The 16631-nt window shown below is 44.8% G+C and overlaps 1 pseudogene; it reads left to right on the top strand.

Annotated features, from left to right (window-relative positions):
* Positions 1–6645: 6645 nt before the first annotated feature.
* Positions 6646–14756, top strand: LOC134761985 (60S ribosome subunit biogenesis protein NIP7 homolog; annotated as a pseudogene).
* The last annotated feature ends 1875 nt before the right edge of the window (positions 14757–16631 follow it).

Below are 16631 nucleotides of genomic sequence, written 5' to 3'. Positions count from 1 at the left end.
ACATGGGGTTAAGAATGGAGCCATGAAGACCTGTCAGGAGGCATTGGATCTAGGCAGGATGGTGGCCTGATCCAGGAAGTCAGCGGGAACTGGGGATGGAGAAGAACAGACAGGTTCGCGGGCTATTAGGAGGAGCTGTGTGGCTGATTTGATGATGGACTAGATAGTGGGCAGTGGAGCCCTGACCCTGTCCCAGGCCCTGAGCTCTGGCACTTGGATCCTGTGATGCCACCAAGCCTGTCTTCCTATCTGCAGCCACACCTGCCCCCACATGCCCCTTGCCTGGCAGCCTGGCATTCTACTTCCCCGAATACGATCCTAAACTGGTCCCCTCTGATCCCACCAGGATTGCTCATCATTGGCTTGGGGACCTCTGTGCTCACCTGGGAACACAGTGGCTCCCCACCTCCCTTTTCATTCAAAGACCTGACCCACCCGTTGCTCCCTCCACCTGGATGTGTCTTCCCTGCTCTTCGGGACCTAGATCCTTCTCATCCTCTGCTGAACCATCGCCTCCTCAAAGCAGGCTTCCCTGGGCTCCCCCACTATGCTCTTCCTTGGAACACTGATGATTTGTCTGTGTTTGTGGAGTTTCTGCAGTTTCTGCCTATCCCCTGCATCCCCCATAACATATACCCTTTGAATGTCAGTCCAGCAGGACACTGCTGCCTTGCTTTCCAATCTTCTCCCAGGCATCTAGTGCTATGCCTGACATGCGCTGCTGCTCCACACATCGTTGTGGAATGAGTAATGAGTGAAGGAAGCACGCTGTGTCCCCGACCATCAGTCAGAGCAGCTCCTTTCACAGTCCAACCTTGCCTGCCTCTCAAGCTTCATCTCCAACCTCATCCCTACACACATACACTGCACACACACACACACACACACACGCACATTTCAGGCTCTATGATGCCAATCTGCCTACAATTCCCCACTGCCAAACCTTTGCACACATGGGTTCCCTCACAGCCCTCCCATCAGCCCAGTTCACCCCTATGGATCCTCCAAACCCCAGCTCAGACATGACCTTTCATGAAGCCTTTCCTCACCATCCATCACAACTAAGTTACTCTCCTCTCTCCCTCCACTCCCTCTGTACCCCATCATTATTGCACCTGGAGGTCACCATGAATTTGAACTCTCTGCATGTGTCTCCTAGTAGACTTGACAGTAGATCCAATCTTTCGACTCTGGAACCACAGACCCCTCAGGGCTTCTGGAAGAATCATGCACTGTTACCGGGGTTACATCGCCCCCTTCTCTCTCTTCAGAAAGATCTGTCCACCCTCTCAAGGCCCTCATACCAGCAGCCTTCTGCTCTTAGACACAGAGCTGACTGATTTGTCCAGCCTTGCCCTTGTCCTTCCACAGCCAGGTACAAGAGGCAAATTACAATTCTGCTTCCTCCCCTTTCATCCCCAATATTTTATTTATTTATTTTTTTTGAGATGGAGTCTCACTCTGTCACCCAGTCTGGAGTGCGATGACATGGTCTCGGCTCACTGCAACCTCTGCCTCCCAGGTTCAAGTGATTTTCCTGCCTCAGCCTCCCGAGTAGCTTGGACTATAGGTGCATGCCACCACACCCGGCTAATTTTTGTATTTTTAGTAGAGATGGGGTTTCACTATGTTGGCCAGGCTGGTCTCGAACTCCTGACCTCGTGATCTGCCCGCCTCAGCCTCCCAAAGTGCTGGGATTATAGGCGTGAGCCACCATGCCCAGCGTCATCCCCAATATTTTCATACAAATAAAAGTAAAGGCAGGCCTGGCTCAGTGCCTCATGCCTGTAATCCCAGCATTTTGGGAGACCCAGGTGGGTAGATAATTTGAGGTCAAGAGTTTGAGACCAGACTGGCCAACATGGTGAAACCTCATCTCTACTAAAAATACAAAAATTAGCTAGGTGTGGTGGCGCACGCCTGTAGTCCCAGCTACACAGGAGGCTGAGACAGAAGAATTGCTTGAACCTGGGAGGCGGAGGTTGCAGTGGCCCAAGATTGTGCCACTGCACTCTAGCCTGGGTGACAGAGCAAGACCCCCATCTCAAAAAAAAAAAAAAAATTAAATGCACAGATGGACATCTAAAACCAGAAATCAATAATGATGGCTTCTACCGGAAGGTGAGGAACAGAAACATGGGGTCTGAGGAGGGAAGGAGACTTCACTCAACATCTTTTGTCTCCTTTTAACCAGGAGAATGCATTAGTGCTTACTGCATTGTAATTGTAATAACAAAGTAGTTACTAAGCCAGAAATACATGAAGGGCAGAAATCCTTAAGAAGGAAGAGGTACCAGGTCAGGGCTTCGGGGAGCATGCAGCGGGGATGGGGCCACCCAGGCTGGGAAGAGGCTGCATTTGCACATCTGCCTCCTCTTCTGCCCCGCCCTTCTCCACCCCATCAGGAGGTGAACAAGCAGAGACCTCCCCACCCACAACCAAAAAAAAAAGTGAGCCATCAACTGTATCTTCCTGACCCAAGAGTTACAGATGGGGCAGGAGGAAAAGCTTACACACCATAAATAACGTGTCCTGGGGACTTACTATTCCAGCGCGTGGGCTCCAGGACTGCCTCAGTGAAGGGCTCAGTGAAGTGTGTGCCTTTATAGGCCTTCCATGGATGCAGAAGTGCAAACAGCTATCCACATGCCATGCAAGGCACCCATGATGGAAACACGTGCCAGGTACAGATGTGGGTGGAGAAGAGGGTAAAGCCTTTTTTCTTTTTTCTTTTTTTCTTTTGAGATGGAGTCTCGCTCTTGTCCCCCAGGCTGGAGGGCAATGGTGCGATCTCGGCTCACTGCAACCTCCGCCTCCTGGGTTCAAGTGATTCTCCTGCCTCAGCCTCCCGAGTGGCTGGGATTACAGGTGCCCGCCACCACACCCAGTTAATTTTTTTTTTTTTGTATTTTTAGTAGAGATGGGGTTTCACCATGTTGGCCAGGCTGGTCTTGAACTCCTGACCTCAGGTGATCCACCCACCTCAGCCTCCCAGAGTGCTGGGATTACAGTTATGAGCCACTGCTCTGCCAGGTAAAGCCCTTTTTTTCTGACTGCAGCATCAACTGGCCCACCTCTGCCCACCAAGGACCCAGAGCCAGGAAGCCTCAGTTCGTGGCTAACCTGAGGGCTCCAGGACATGCAGTCCATTCATCAGGGAAGCGAGTCTAGGGACCACTTGGCAATCGGTACCACCCCTTCTCCCAGGAGAAAGTGGCTTCATTGTCCCAGGAGAAAGGGAGAAAAGAAATCCCTTCGTGGGTTAGAAAGCAGGTTGCTTTATCCCCCCCTCTCCTTTATGAATCTAGTTGTTGAACCTACCTTTGGCTGTTATGTCTCTCCATAATTATGCACAAGGCAAGAGAAAGCAACAACTGTAACTTGAGACTCAGCAATTCAGTTTAACCACCCCAAATAACTGACAGCGCGGGTATAAAACATCCCGCAACAATGCCGGCCCAATGGCTATTACGGTGATTTACTCTGGACCACATGAAGTTCAGCGGCCGGGGAAGAGGGCAGAGCCTTAAACAGGCTTTCATGCCTGTGTCGTAAATTCAGATCATTGCTTCAAAGGTGGTGCCAAAGTGCTGGTAACCCAAAGTCAAGGGGCCTAGGTTTTGTTTTCCAGGGCAAAGGGACACCATCAATGATGGGAGAGTTCTGCAGAGGTGACCCAGGGATGGGTTCCCCGCCACATCTTCCCTAGCTTTGTCTCTTTGGCCTAGAAGAAGAGGCATAAAAGGTGTCAGCAGCCCCAGTGCTCGGTAAATCACTGGGTGTGAATCAGTGGGGCTGGGTGACGGCCTTAGGGGGTCCTTTCTCCTGGAGGCCAAGCCAAGAAGGCCTCATAGTCGGTGACCCCATCAATGGGTCATCAGGCCTTGCTCAGTTACAGAAGAGACCCCTTCCAGGGTTAGAAAGAGGTGATGGGAGAAGAGTCCTCAATTCCCACAAAGAAATAGCCTCAACCCACTGTTTGGGTGGGAATTAAAGGAAAACGTGACATGCTGATACTGACCACTTAATAATCTCTAACATTTAATGAGCTTGGGCTTTATGCCAGGATTAGTGCTACTGGGGAAAAAAAAGATTTTGTTTCAGAGCCAAAAAGATCAATGAGAAAAAGAAGTGTATATATTATATTTGAGACAAATATTAGTCATTCATCAACTACAGCTACCATCTATTAAAAGAACACTTTACCCCAATATTTACCTGGAAAGAGAAATATTATAACTGCCATTTTGCAGGAGACAGAGGTTAAGAAAATGAGCCACAATCTTACCGCTAGTTACACCTAGGTATATTGGTGCTCTTTTATATGACATTGGTATATTTATTTCATATTTTAAATTTAGAATTGGAAGTCCTTTACACTTAGTGATTAGGTATTTTGAAACATAAAGAACAACTGTGTTGCAGGATATGATGGCACATGCCTATAATCTCAACACCTTAGGAGGCCAAGGCGGGAGGATGGCTTGAGCCGAGGAGTTTGAGATCAGCCTGGGCAACACAGCGAGACCCCCCCATCTCACAAAACAAAACAAAACAAACAACAACAAAAGAATTGTTTTAACTATTTTTAAGCATTTCTGGAAAAGAAATGTCTTTATTTTATTGGATGTAGTAGAGAAACCATTTGGCACAACAACAGCCATTTCTAGCATGTTTCATAAGTCGGAAGAGTTGAGAAACAGTCCATGACCCAGGAAGGCCCAGTGGTTTGGGAGACCTAGGGTCTGATCCCACCCCGACACTCACTTGCTGTGTTACCTGAGTCAAGCCCCTCCCCTTTCTGGGCCTTGGTTCATCTTCGACGGTAAGGAGGCCGATTTCTCAGGTTCCCTCCATCCCAGCCCTAAAGCTTGGGATATAATTGGTGCACTCTGGGGGCAGGCTGCCACCTGGACACCCCATCCTGAGTGATACGAAACAGAATTTTCCTAGAGGAGTGGAACCTAGAGGGCTACATTGTTCAGGGCCCTTTGTGCATTCTCTTGCCTCGCTGTGCTTGTAGAGCTAGATTTGTGCTGTCTTCAGGCCCTACAAGAGTCTTGGCTTTTATGTAGCAGAAGCTTCTGCTGCGAACACCATCATAATGGCCTGGTCCAGGGATGGCAAATGGGTTTTCTCTCATTTGCACAATGGTAGTCAGGGTCCACTCAGGGGACAGAAATCACACCGGCAATTTTAATAGTCAGCATTGAACATGAGGAATTGTTAGCTAGGTATCCAAAACGGCATAAACGGAACTCTAGGGTATCATGGAGATGGCAACTATGGAAAGCAGCTCCACCCACACAGCCAGAGCCCAAGGGGAAGTATTGAAACATGGAAGGTTGGAAAAGGCAAAATTCAGACTTCTGAGGAAGAGGCTGGCAGGCTGGTGCCATTGTCTTTGAGGGGCACGAGGAGGGTGGTGACACAAATTTTTGAAAAACTACAAACTGGCTCAGCTTTTACCACAAGAGGAAACTGCCGTTGTCTGGAAGGACAAGCATTGCCTGGGTGATGTGCACAGGAACCACAAGCAGATAGGAAGGAGGGATGCTGCTCCTCCTCTTCCTCCTCTTCCTCCTCCCCCTCCTCCTCTTCCTCCTCTTCCTCCTCCCCCTCCTCCTCTTTTTCCCCCTCCCCCTCCTCCTCCTCCTCCTCCTGCCTGGTTGCTTTCCTCTAGCTCCCCCTGGTGGGCAGAGTCGCAGCCCCAACATCACAAAGCGGGTATAGAAGGGTGAGTTTGGAGCTGAGAAGCATGCTTGGGCTGACCACCTGGCCCAGCCACCTTCTTTGGGTTTGGTTGTAGCTTCCTGGAGTGCAGCATTGAGGCTTATGGGGCCTTTTCATGTCGTGATAACTTGGTGATGTCAGCCATAAGCCCAGAAAAGAGAAGTGGTGGCATGAATGCCACATATTAGCCCTTTCTCTGGTGACTAAATTACCCACCACAGTGAGCGGGAGAGGTGAGCGCCACTTCCTGACTTCTAAGGGCATTGACAGCTGAGCCACAGAGCCAAGATGATGATCAACAGATTCCTTCCCCTTCACCTCCCTATCCAGCTCTCACTTACCTGATGTCCACAATTAGGTCATGTCCAGAATCCCAAAGTAAAACATAAACCCTTTACCCAGTGATTTCCTAGGAAATGTGGACTAGAGCAAGAAGGATGGTTGAAAAAGAGGCATGCCCCTGGCCACCGGCCTCTCACAGCCAAAGATATTCTTCTCCTAGGACCCTGGAAGGGCAAGAGTGAGGAATGGGAATAGATCCAGACAGTAGCGTGAGCCAAGCACTCCCCAGGAATTCAGCCCAGAGAAGAGTCAGTCAGAAAGCTGGCAAGGCTTTGGATTCAGGCAGCCATGGGTTCAAATGTCAGGTCAGTCACTTTCTTTGTGTTTATAATTAAGAAACATACCACCTCTGTCCCTAAATTAGGTGGACGAGAAACATAGATTTGTATGTTTTTTTAATTTCGACTTCATTTCTATTTTGCTGATAAATAATAATTCTAGTATTTTCCGCAGAGGGTTCAGGAGGATTTCAGTGGTGTGGCAGAGCTGGCTCGTATGGTTCATAGGAGCAGATTGCATGCTCCCTTCCCAGTTCTGCAGAGAGCTCACGTTGGTATCCTGAAATCCGCCATGGTGGGAGCTGCGCTACCAATCAGCAATGTTCAGTTTTGGTTTTTGGAGACCCAGATCACTAGTGCACCACAGATCCCCTTCTCTTCCCAGGGCCTGCATCAAGGTTGGGAGGTGAGAAGAGATGGAGGGTACATTTGGTAATGGAAAAGCGTCCTTCCGTTTTCAGCCAGGGCTTCACACAGATCAGCCCCAAGATGATGCTTGCTCTTGTCTGCAAAGCATCTGTGCAATGCTTCTCTCATTCCCTTTCTGTGCCACCTTTGAACACAGACCCTCTGCCTGGCTGTCGTTGTTCCCTTCCTGGACACGCACTGGAAAGCACTTCCCTTGCAGCTCTGATGACAAAAGAGAGCTCTCTGCTCTCCTCACTCATCCCTAGCCGCTCCTCCTCATCCTGAGTGTGAATAAAATCCTTCCCTCCTCACTTTCCTCAAATACTATTATTAATGTTTTTATACTTTTGGAAACAAAACACCAGGAAATTGTGTCTCACATCTACCTTGAGCTCAGGAGCACAGGGCAACTCTCTGTTTGAATGGGAGAAAGAGGAGGAGGGAAATACTAGAAAGGAAAAATAGGCTAATATAGCAAAAATTTCAGTCCATAAATACATTCCATAATTGTGACCTTCTGAGTTTTTTTTTCCCCACTAGCTAATCGCATTCTCACACTTCTCTGTTGAGGTTGGAAGGGTAAATAATGTCAATAAATGATCTGTACAGTGCCTAGTACATAGTAGGTCCTCAATAAAGGGTGGCTTCTTTTACCTTCATTGAGGCTCTGCACGAAGACAAGATTCAGTGGGGATAGAAAGTGAGAAATGTGTGCCTCATCCTTCTTTCCCTTGCATGGTGGCAGAGACTGTGATGCATTTGTGATCCATTGGGTTGGTCATGTGACCCCTCCTTTGGGCTTTGAGCAGCAGATACTGGTACATTAATAATGGGTTAAAAAAAAAAAAACCCACATACTCAATTAACATGAAATGTCCTCTTAGGTGAAGCAGAAAGACTGATGGACTATTCGACAAGTGGATAAAACAAGGAATGCTCCCTTGGAGCGTGGCATCTTGGCAAGCCACCATCTTCTTGGTTGGTTTCCCCTCAGTCCCTTTCCAAGCCTTCCTCTTGCCTGTTATTCCAACTCTACAAGTTTCACCTGGTCAGTTTCATCCATAATCATAATTGCCATGCACCTCTCCACACCACCCATTGATGACTCCAATTCCATTCTTCTCTGCCCTGAACACCAGACTGTATTTCCAGCTCTCTTTTGAGCATTTCCAACAGATTCCACAGATACCCCCACACTCAGTACATTCCATCTTGACCTCTTCATCTTCCTCCCTCTCCTGACAGTGACCATCGTCTGCCATCTCCATCCTAGTGAAGATTACTTCCACCTCTAGTCATCCCAGGCACCTCCTTCATGCTCGTTTCTTATATCAGTTGATTCTAAGTTCCTATGGTTCTGCTCTTTAATCATGCCTGCCTCTGTAGCCCTTCTGTCCAGGCACATTAGAGCAGCCCTTGTTTCTCACAGGGACACCAAATTCTCCTACAAATTCCTTTCTCTGCCCTCCTGTCTTGGCCCCTTCAATCCAGCCATCACTGCCTAAAACAAATCTGAATGTATTAAAGGTCCCTATTAAGCGACTCCCTATTACCCATGCACTGAAGTTAGAACTTGACAAGACACTCATGGCTTTCCAGGATCCAGAGATAATGCCCCTAACTTCAGCCTCATCTATTTACTCTTCTCACACTGCCTATTGCCTGCTCCAGACACACTGAACTATTGATGCTTTCTAGTTCCTTCTATCTATGGCACCATTTCTCCTTTTGCCCCAGTAAGCCATACTTATTTTTACAACTCCATCTCCAGCACCTCCTCTGTGAAGCCCTTCTGGATTCCCCACCTCTTTGATGAGATTTGATAATTCCCCACTTGAGTCTACTTGTGCCCCTTTTTTGGGGTTTACTTTTACCTTCCCACAGTACAATTCTTTCTTTTATACATCTGTCTTCCCCTCTACTCCGGGCTCATGGAGGAAAGGGAACATGTCTTAATCAAGTTTTTTTTTTTTTCTATATAATAAGAGCCCTCTGATAAGGGGGGTGCAAATAGAATTATGCTGTTGTAAGGTGATTTCATTTGTAAATTAGGAAGGCAGAAGTTTGAGGTGTCAGGGATGAAGTGTGATTTTGAAATGTGAGGTAGTAAAATCCATTCTAAAGGGTTTTAGATAAGATTGGGATGCATACTGTTAGCCCTAGAAACCACTTAAAATATTTTTTAATGTATAGCTAAGAAACAAATAGAGGAGGCTGGGCGTGGTGGCTAACGCCTGTAATCCCAGCACTTTGGGAAGCTGAGGTGGGTGGATCACCTGAGGTCAGGAGTTTGAGACCAGCCTGGCCAACACGGTGAAACCCTGTCTCTACTAAAAATACGAAAATTAGCTGGGAGTGGTAGCGGGCTCCTGTAATACCAGCTACTCAGGAGGTTGAGACAGGAGAATTGCTTGAAACTGGGAGGTAGAGGTTACAGTGAGCCAAGATCACACCATTGCACTCCAGCCTGGGCAACAAGAGTGAGACTCCATCTCCAAAAAAGAGAGAAACAAATAGAGAAAATAGGCTTTGTGCAGTGCCTTAAGCCTGTAATCCTAGCACTTTGGGAGGCTGAGGAGGGTGGTTCATTTGTGGTCAGGAGTTCAAGATTAGCCTGGCCAACATGGTGAAACCCCATCTCTACAAAAAACACACAAAAAAATTTAGCAGGGCGTGGTGGCACACGCCTGTAGTCCCAGCTACTGCTACTGGAGAGGCTGAGGCATGAGAAATGCTTAATCCTGGGAGGTGGAGGTTGCAATAAGCTGAAATCATGGCACTGCACACAAAGCAAGACTCCATCTCAAAAAAAAAAAAAAAGAAAAAGAAAGAAGCAAATAGAGGAAATAAAATGGAATATCAAAAAATATTTGGTAGTTGGGCGCAGTGGCTCACGCCTGTAATCCCAGCACTTTGGGAGGCTGAGGCAGGTGGATCACTTGAGGTCAGGTGTTCGAGACCAGCCTGAAACCTCGTCTTTACTAAAAAAAACAAAAATTATCCGAGCATAGTGGCATATGCCTGTAGTCCCAGCTACTTGGGAGGCTGAGGCAGAATTACTTGAACCCGGAAGGCAGAGGTTGCAGTGAGCCGAGACTGCACCACTGCACTCCTGCCTGGGTGACAGAGCGAGACTCTATCTCAAAAAAAAAATTGGTTAACCCAAAAGAAGGCAGACAAGGAGCAACAAAGAAGAAAAAAAACTGAATAAACAAATGGAAAACAAGTAGCAAAATAATATTGGGCTGGTGCAAAAGTAACTGCAGTTTTTGCTGCAATTACTTTTGTACTAATTTAATAGATTTAAACACAACCATATCAAAAATTACTTTCAATGTAAAAGCCGCAAATTGAAAGGCAGAGATTGAGGCCCGGCATAGTGGCTCACACCTGTAATCCCAGCACTTTGGGAGGCCAAGATGGGAGGATCACTTGAGCCCAGGAGTTTGAGACCAGCCTGGGCAACATGGTGAAACCCCTTCTCCAAAAAATGCAAAAAAAAAATTAGCCAGACATGGTGGTGCGTGCCTGTAGTCCAAGTGGATAAAAAGTAGAACTCAAATATATGTTATCTACAAGACATAAAGGTTCATTATGAAGACACACATAGACTGAAAATGCTTATAGCTTTATTTATAATAGCCGCAAACTGAAAACAACCCAAATATACATTCAACAGATGAACAAATCGTGGTATATCAACAAAATAGAATTTTACTCAGCAGTCAAAAGGGACAAACTGTACTACACATATCAGCATGGATAAATCTCATAAAAACATTAGGCAGAACAAAAGACTTCAGATCCAAAAGAGTACACAGTGCATGATTCCATTGATATAAAGTTCTGGAAGAAGCAAAGCTTATCTACAGTTAACGAAAACAGTGGTTGACTAAAAGAGGAGTTGACTCCAGATAGATATGAGGAAACTTTCTAAGGTGATAGAAGTTTACCTTCTTGATTGTGATGGTGATTATACAAATGTGTTCATCTGACACAACTCATTGAGCTGTATACTTAAAATGTGTGTGATTTAAGGTATGTAAATTCATACCCCCAAAAAACTGATTTTTTTAAAAAAAGAGGATGAAAGTGTGCAATGGTTAAGCCACTGTGGAAAGCAATTTGGCAGTTCTTCAAAAAGTTAAGAATAGAATTATCATATGACCCAGCAATCCCTCTCCCAGGTATATTCACAAAAGAATTGAAAACAGGTACTGAAACAAACACATAGGTACGCATGCTCATAGTCACAGCATTCACAATATCCAAAAGGTGGAAACAACCCAAATGTCCATCAGCAGATACATGAATCAACAAATCGTGGCATATACATTAAAGGAAATCAAAATAGTGCACACAAAACCAAAAATCTGACATATGTTGAGATAGCTGTTCAGAGGACCTGCAAACAGAAGTAGGCCTGCAAAGCTGCCTTTTGTGGAAGAGACTTGCATCTGTAGAGAAAATCTGCACAGATGCAGCCAGGCTTTTTCTGAGGCCTTCCTTTGTCTAATCTAGGAGAGATTAACTGAGAGTCTGACACCTTTAAAAGTCTGGAAGAGCCGGGTGCGTTGGCTTACGCCTGTAATCCCAGCACTTTGGGAGGCCAAGGTGGGTGGATCACCTGAGGTTGGGAGTTCGAGACCAGCCTGACCAATATGGAGAAACCCCGTCTCTACTAAAAATACAAAATTAGCCGGACATGGTGGTGTATGCCTGTAATCCCAGCTACTCGGGAGGCTGAGGCAGGAGAATCGCTGGAACCTGGGACGCGGAGGTTGTGGTGAGCCGGGATCGTGCCACAGCCTGGGCAACAAGAGCAAAACTCCATTGAAAAAATAAAAATAAAAAAATAAAAAATAAAAGTCTGGAAGACACATTTGCCATCTATTCTCTCTGAGGGCTGCTACCTGTGAAGTTTCATTTACATTACAAGACCACATATGCTAGCCATGCCTCCCCTTCTCCCCCTCCCATAGCCTGTTTTGCCGTAATCCAAGCCCTTATTCTTTCTGCAACCTCAAGATGTTGTATAAGCTTCTGAACCCTATTGAGGGGTTGGGGTAATTACTCTGGTTTTCTCCTATGTGCACATTAATAAATCTGTGTGCCTTTTTTCTTATTAATTTGCCTTTTGTCAGTTGATTTTTTAGCAAAATTCCACAGGGCAAAAGAGGAGTTTTCCCTTGGCCCTTACAACATAGAATGAAAGAAATATCATTTGGCAATAAAAAGGAACGAACTACTGATACATACTACAGCATGGGTGAGCATTGAAATTGAAAACACTATGCTAAGTGAAAGAAGCCAGACACAAAAAATCACATATCGTAGGATCCTATTTACATGAACTATCCAGAATATTTAAATCCATAGAGAAGGCAAAGACCAAGGACTGAGGGAGGGGTAATAGGTTTCCTTCTGGGGTGATGAAAATGGGAACTAGACAGAGGTGGTTGTTGCACCACATTGTGAATATACTAAATACCCCTGAATCGTTCATTTTTCAATGGTTACTTTTATGCTATTTGAATTTCACATCAATAAAAAGAGATTTCTTTCTACTTCCAACCAAGAAAGAGTAATGGAAACCAGATTTACCCCCATGCCTGAAACAACCAAAAAGAATGGACAAAATATATGAAACAGTAGTTTCCAGGACACTTGGTAGCAGGCAACAAAGGACAGTGATCGCTGCGTGATAAGGAACAAATGACAGGAAGCCTATGACCGCCCCAGCTTACGGACTTGAAAGAGTTTCCAGGCCACAGCACATGGAGGAGTAATTCAAGCAGAATCCAGCAGACCCCTCAATCGAGGAGACACAGCTAAGAGTCTGGAAAGACCCAGACAGTAAGAGGAATATAATAACTATAGGAATATAAAATATCTTATTATACAAAAAAACAAGATGTAACTCAGAATGTCTGGCATCCAATTAAAAATTACCAGGTATAATAAAGAAGCTAAAAAATGTGATCCAAAATGAGGAGAAAAATTACCAGTTTAAACCAACCCAGAACTAATGCAGATGTCAGAATTAGCAGAGATAGACATTGTAACAGTTATTATAACTATATTTCATGTGTTCAAAAAGTTAAGCAGAGACAAGGAAGATAATACCAGAGGGCTGGGAGAAGACACGCAAACTAAACTTCTGCAGATGCAGACTACGACGTCTGAGGTGAAAAATAGTGTGGGCTGGGTGCAGTGGCTCATGCCTATAATCCTAGCACTTTGGGAGGCTGAGGCAGGCGGATCACTTGAGGTCAGGAGTTTGAGACCAGCCTGGCCAACATGGTGAAACCCTGTCTCTACTAAAAATAACAAAAATTAGCCAGGTGTGGTGGCACGTGCCTGTACTCCCAGCTGCTCAGGAGGCTGAGGTGGAAGGATAGCTTGAACCTGGAAGATGGAGGTTGCAGTGAGCTGAGATCACGCCATTGCACTACACCCTGGGCGACAGAGCGAGACTCTGTCTCAAGAAAAACAAAAAGGAAAAAAATACTGTGGATGGGATTAATAGCAGATGAGACATGCAGAAGAAGAAAATAGTAAATTCGAATAGATAGCAATAAAAACTACCCAAAATGAAACAAAGAAAAGAGAATTTTAAAAATGCAAACAGCATCAGTGAGCCATGAGATGACTTCAAGCAGTCCCCAAAGGAGAGGAAAGAAACGAAAAAATAATTGAAGAGAATTATTGGCAGCCGGGCGCGGTGGCTCACGCCTATAATCCCAGCACTTTGGGAGGCCAAGGCAGGCGGATCACGAGGTCAGGATATCAAGACCACTCTGGCTAACACGGTGAAACCCTGTCTCTACTAAAAATACAGAAAATTAGCCGGGCATGGTGGCGGTTGCCTGTAGTCTCAGCTACTTGGGAGGCTGAGGCAGGAGAATGGTGTGAACCCAGGAGGTGGAGCTTGCAGTGAGCCGAGATTGTGCCACTGCAGTCCAGCCTGGGTGACAGAGCGAGACTCTGTCTCAAAAAAAAAAAAAATTTTGGCTACAATTTTACAAAATTTGATGAAAAGTATAAATCCACAAATCCAAGGAGCTCAACAAACTCCAAGCACAAGGAATTTGGAAGTACATTATAATCAAAATGCTCCCAACCAGTGTTAAAAAGAAAATCTTAAAAAGCATTCAGAGGAAAATAAAAACCACATTATGTACAGAGAAACAGAAGTAAGGACAGCAATAAATGTCTTGTTAGAAACAATCCAAAAAAGTAAGACAGTGGAGCAGTATCTTTAAAATACTGAAATAAAAAAACTATTAATCTAAAATTCTCTACTTGGTAAAAAATATCTTTCAAAAACAAAAGCAAAATAAAGACTATTAGGCAGACAAAAGCTGAAAGACTTAATTAGAACAGACACACATTACATGAAAGGTTTTTTTAAAAGTTCAGGTTTCCCTGCCAATGGGGCATGAGGATCCGGTGTTCCATTCTAGTGGGAAAATGTGGACTTGGCTGAAGAGCAAGCCCATACAATGTTTGAGAAGATCATGAAATACATCAGGGAGAATCTGCTGCCGCTTGACAGGCCCGATGGCACCTACACTATGTGAGTGAGAAGATTCTGAATTTGGCTGCCAGTATCTCCAGGGACAAGCTGGTGTTGCTGGGAACCTGCTTTGGAAAATTCACTAAGACCCACAGGTTTCAGTTGCACATCACAACTCTGGATTACCTTGTACCCTATGCCAAGTATAAAGTGCAGATAAAGCCTAGAGCTTCTTCCTGGAGCAGATCAGTCCTTCCCGTATGGGAACCATCTGTTGAAATATGGTCTGGGTTGAATCACCAAAAAGACTTCTCAGTACCAGGCAGTGGTGGTGTGCTCCATGGCAGACATTCCTTGGGTTTTGGGGTGGCAGGAAAATCTACACAAGACTGCAGACAAGTGGACCTCCTGGTGATTGTGGTATTCATCATGCAGACACTGGGGAATATGTGAGACATGAAATGACGTTGACTTAAAATGAAGTCAAGGCCTCACAGCTGTGTGGAAGGGCCAAGCTTTGTTCCCTGTGTTTGTGTAGACTCCACTATCATGCTGAACTTTGTCAACACTGTGACCTCTTCGGGGACTCCTCTGTTTACTATTCTCTCTACCACTGACAGATGCAGGCTGGATTCTTACTGTACAGAAATGCCTTTAAAATGGAGTTTCAGATCTTTGTGTTTGCACTAAATAGAATGTTCTGTTTTGTATTTGAATCAGGGGGCTTCTTGTTCTGAATAACAGGTTCAAAATCACTGGAACTGAGGACAAGAATATCTGTGATAACACTTTGTTTTCCAAACTCATAAGACCACAGTGGATTTTCTCTGTTGTTTATTCACATGATGAAAGATAGATATTGCCATATCAGAATAGTAGGCCACTTCTGGGATTTTGCAAATGAAATTTGGCTAAAATAACCAGAGAAATTTATTCAGCTATTTTTCTATACAGTGAAGTCTGTATGGTGAGGAAGAAAAACTTGGGTTCAAACCCCAGTACTGCTGCCGACCAGCTATATGGCCTTAGATGAGTCATTCAACTTTAATAAGCATCATTTTCTTCTTCTGTTTGAAAAAACCGTAAAACTCTTAAAAGCTTAATCATTTACCCAAGAATGGTTTTTAGAATTAGAAATCAGGCCGGGCATGGTGGCTCATGCCTGTAATCCCAGCACTTTGGGAGGCCAAGGTGGGTAGATCACCTGAGGTCAGGAGTTCAAGATCAGCCTGTCCAATGTGGTGAAACCTTGTCTCTACTAAAAATACAAAACATTAGCCTGGCATGGTGGCACATGCCTCTAATCCCAGCTACTCAGGAGTCTAAGCCAGGAGAATCGCTTGAACTCGGGAGGTGGAGGCTGCCGTGAGCCGAGATCGTGCCATTGCACTCCAGCCTGGGCAACAAGAATGAAACTCCGTCTCAAAAAAAAAAAATAGAATTAGAAATCATAATTGTAAAGCATCTAGCACAGTGCCTGGGAAATGTTACGTATTGAATAAATGGTAAGAGTTATTTTTCTAGTACATATATTATGTATTTCTATTACAAGGTGTGGGGTCTTGTGAGTGTCATTTGATTACATTATCTTGTTTTTTTGTTTTTTGTTTTTTGTTTTTTTTAATGAGAAAGAGTCTCATTCTGTTGCCCATGCTGGAGTGCAATGGCGCCATCTTGGCTCACTGTAACCTCCACCTCCTGGGTTCAAGTGATTCTCCTGCCTCAGCCTCCTGAGTAGCTGGGATTACAGGCGCGCGCCACCACGCCCAGCTAATTGTTTTGTATTTTTAGTAGAGACAGGGTTTCACCATATTGGCCAAACTGGTCTCAAACTCCTGACCTTGTGATCCACCCGCCTTGGCTTCCCAAAGTGCTGGGATTACAGGTGTGAGCCACCACGCACAGCCTACATTATCTTGTTTTTTACAAGCTGTTTCCTTGCTCTTTTTCTTGGATGGAATGATCCCAGGCTGAAATGTTTTTTTATCACTTTGATTTCATGAAACATAATTTATTCACAGGAAAAAAAAGTTCAGGCAGAAGGTAAATGATACCAGATAGAGCTATGTATCTACACAAAGGAACAAAGAACACCAAAAATGTTAGCTATATAAGATTTGTTCTTAATATGCAAATATCTTTAAATATAATTAATAGTTTTGGGGTTTGTTTTTTTTAAACCCTTATTCTATCTTTATTTTTATTAATAAGAATGAAGAACATAAACAGAAAACATGTAAAAATAGAAGTAATTATACAATGTAAAAGATTCCCTCTTCAAAAAAGACAAAGAGCACAAGTTTTTAAAATTATCAGTTTACACCCTCAAAATATGGAACAATTTCTTTAAC

The sequence above is a fragment of the Pongo abelii genome, chromosome 8 (assembly GCF_028885655.2).
Source record: "Pongo abelii isolate AG06213 chromosome 8, NHGRI_mPonAbe1-v2.0_pri, whole genome shotgun sequence".
Classification (NCBI taxonomy): Eukaryota; Metazoa; Chordata; class Mammalia; order Primates; family Hominidae; genus Pongo; species Pongo abelii.
The sequence above is the reverse complement of the archived record's forward strand: the minus strand, read 5'-3'. Positions and strand labels throughout refer to the sequence as shown.